This window comes from Myotis davidii, unplaced genomic scaffold, assembly GCF_000327345.1.
Source record: "Myotis davidii unplaced genomic scaffold, ASM32734v1 scaffold796, whole genome shotgun sequence".
Classification (NCBI taxonomy): domain Eukaryota; kingdom Metazoa; phylum Chordata; class Mammalia; order Chiroptera; family Vespertilionidae; genus Myotis; species Myotis davidii.
Window position 1 is genome coordinate 644,323 of NW_006287809.1, and position 3,645 is coordinate 647,967.

Sequence of the window (3,645 nt, forward strand, 5' to 3'; positions counted from 1 at the left end):
AGGGGGGAGGGGAGGGGAAGCCGGCTGGCAGCAGCAGGTGAGTGGGAGAGGGGAGGCGGGCAGGGCACCTGCAGGGTGGGGGAGGAGTGTGTCCGTGGGTCCAGGGAAGGGTCACAGGTCACACTGAGGATCACAGATCAGAAGGCCCCGGCTCCTCCCAAGCCCCGGTCAGACTGCTGGCTGAGGGGTCAGGGGTCAGGAGAGGTCACTGGTTACCAGGGAGAAAGGGAGCCCTGGATACTGGTCAGAATGGGGGGTCACTAGGAAGACTGGGCTTTGCCCATCTGGCACAGAGGGAAGGCTCAGGTTACAGGTCCACCTGGGAGTCAGACTGGGCAAAGCTCCTTTATCCATCCCGGATACAGGAGAGCAATTGTTAAACCAGGAGAGGTGACCTTTCAGTATCAGCCGCACCATTCCCTCCTCCAGGAGGCCCTCCCTGCCTCCTCCCCCCACCCCGCTGGGTCAGGGGCCCCCTCTGGGCTCCCTCACCCCCGCCCAGGCCTCCCCAACTGCGGTGCTGCACACTCCGGGTCGCCCCTGTCTGGGCACAGGCCTGTCTCCCCCACTGGACTGTGAGTCCATGAGAGGAAGGCCTGGAGCTGTGGTGGGCACTTTTGTGTCCCCAACACAAGGCCAGAAGCACAACAGACAGACACTCTGGGAAATTCTTCACTGATACAGCTCCTAGGGCACATGAAACTAAAGAGAAAATGAACAAATGGGACTATGGACGATACAAACGCGCTCATGGACAAAGGCAGGCGCACTCCCAGACAAGCTCACGCGGTGGGACCCCAGGCACCCGCTCCCCGGCTCCTCGCCCCTGACTCGGGCACCTGCTGCTTGGGCTGGGCCCTGGTAGGCACCTCTCATCAGCCACCCCCTTCCACTTTCCTCAAGAGCCCAGCCAGCTGAGTTCCGAGGTGAGGAAGGGCTGCTATGGACTGTGTGTGAAGGAGCAAAGTTACTTATATACCAGCCACAGACTTGCAGAAACTAGTACTATAACCTCATCTGTCCTTGTCCCCTACAATTTATTCCCACAAAACAGCCATTAAAACGTCAGTCAACTTACGTAAGTCGAGCTCAGAACCCTCCCCCGGCTCCTTTCACTGAGTAAAAGCAGAAGTTGACTCCCTGGCTCACAGGTCCTTGTTACCTCCCTGACTCACTCCTCCTCTCTCTTATCCATCACTACTCGTAGCGCTGCTCTCGCCATACAGTAGGTCCTCGGGTTACGTCGGAGATCCGTTCCCACGGCGCTACATAACGCGATTTTCCCCGTAAGTCGGAACCCACCTACATAAGCACCTACGTCACTCACACGGAGCACATACACAGCAGTAATGAAGTGAAACAGTAAAAAAAAATTTAAAGAAAGATAACAATTCCTGACCTTTACTTGCGGTAAATAAATAATAAAAAACAAAGCACATATGTACGTACGTCAAAATGACGGAACTTATTTTTTTTAAATAAATAAGTGGGAGATGGTGATGTAACCACAAAACGACATGCGTCGAGCCGACATAACCCAAGGACTGTCTGTATTGTTCTCTTTTCTTCTATGCAGGTCACACCACCAGGCATGTTGCAGCCCCAGGGCCTTTGCACTTGCTTTCCCCTCAGCTGGGACATTCTTTCCCCACATAATTGCTTCAGATCTCTAGTCACAGAGCTTCCCTGACCCTCCTCCCTAAAATAGCAATTCCTGCCTTCCCAGCCATGCCTCATTTCTCTTATCTCACTACCATTTTCTTCCACAGCACTTATCAATGAGACATATCTATGTAAGCGGTTTTATTCAGTTTTTACAGCACCTAGGACGTGCTTGGCGTGAGAAGCTGAGTAAAAGTTCAGTGAATTAATTTTCCAATTCCATCCGTGCTTTCTTGTGCACACACTTACATATTTTAATGAGAAAGCCTTATCTTTTCTCCACCTTTACCCATTATTTTACATGCAATGTGTGATGACGGTTAAACTTTTTTTTAAAATATATTTTTATTGATTTCAGAGAAGAAGGGAGAGGGAGAGATTGAAACATCAATGATGAGAGAGTCTCATTGATCGGCTGCCTCCTGCACATCCCCTACTGGGGATTGATCCTGCAACACAGGCATCTGCCTTTGACAGGAATCAAACCTGGGACCCTTCAGTCCGCAGGCGGACATTCTATCCACTGAGTCAAACCAGCTAGGGTGATGGTTAACTTTTTAAAAAATAAATATTTTTCTTGATTTCTGAGAGGAAGGGAGAGGCAGAGATAGAAACATCAATGATGAGAATCATTGATCGGCTTCTCCTGCATGTGGCCCCCACTGGGGATCGTGTGCCCTGACCGAGGATATTCAACCGTGACTTCCTGGTTCATAGGTTGACACTCAGCCACTGAGCCACGTCAGCCGGGCACGACAGTTAACTTTAAAATGAGCTCACAGCTCAGGGAATACGGGGTCAAGACACATTTCAAGGACATGCGCTGTTCCCCAATGATTCCAGACTGGCACCTGGAAAAGGTAACTACTGAGAATGTGTGTTATCTGGGGGGAGGCAGTGTGAATGCATTTTTGGTTGGACAAGAGTTAGCTGTGCGGGGAGTTTAGATAATAGAATGGAAGCACAGAGCAAAGGGTACATATTGAGAGTGAGTGTTCAAAGGGGTGGACTGTGGAGGACTTGGGGCTACCCTCTGCACCCTCTTTCCGCAGTTAGAAAAACTGTCTGCTGCCAGAGAGCCAGTTGCCCTCTGTGGAAGCCGACAAGGACACATTTGCCTTTCTGTGTCTGTTGGCGTGCAGGTGACCTTGACAAATCCGACTGTACTTGGGAATCGGGAGCTAATCACTAGGGACTGGGGAACTCTACTCTCACCAGGGCAGCTGGGACACATTCCATTTTCCAAAGATGGCTGCGACAACATCGCTCATCCTACCTGTTCTTCCAACATCTGACCTCGATGCTCTTCCCACCAAGAAGTGGGGTCTATGTCCCCTCCTCTTACATTTGTGCAGTTGTGTGACTCACATGGAATCAATAGAATATGGCAGAAACCACACTACAGGACTCCCAAGATTAGGTAGAAAAGCCACGTAGTCAACATCACTGAAATACTGTCCACGACGCCTTCAGCCACCGTATAAGCAGTCTGACTACCTGGAGGCAGCCATGTTGTGGGGAAGCCCAAGCTAGCAAGTGTGAGAGCACATGGAAAGGTCTGAGGCCGCAGAGGGATGCCTGTGCAGCCCCCCACCACCCTGCCCCAAGAACCACTTGATTGCATCCTGAGCCAGAACCACTCAAACCCTGGCCCACAGCACCCGTCTTATATAATAAAAGAGAAACATGCAAATTAACCATCCCTCTGCTATGCTCAAGCCACACCCACAAGCCAATTAGGAGCAAGTATGCAAATTAACCCAACTAAGATGGCTTGGCCATGGAGCTGGAGCGGAAGGAGGCTTGGGTTGCCCCCGGTGATGGAGGAAGTCAAGCTTCCCGCCTGCCCTGGCCAGACCTGGGCTTCGCTCAAGGCTACAAAGTTTCAATTATAGAAGAAAAATAAATCCCAGAAAAGAAAAAAAAAAGGTGAGGCTGGGAGCTTGGGTCGCCAGGGGGCTTGGCCAGACTGAAAACAGCCAT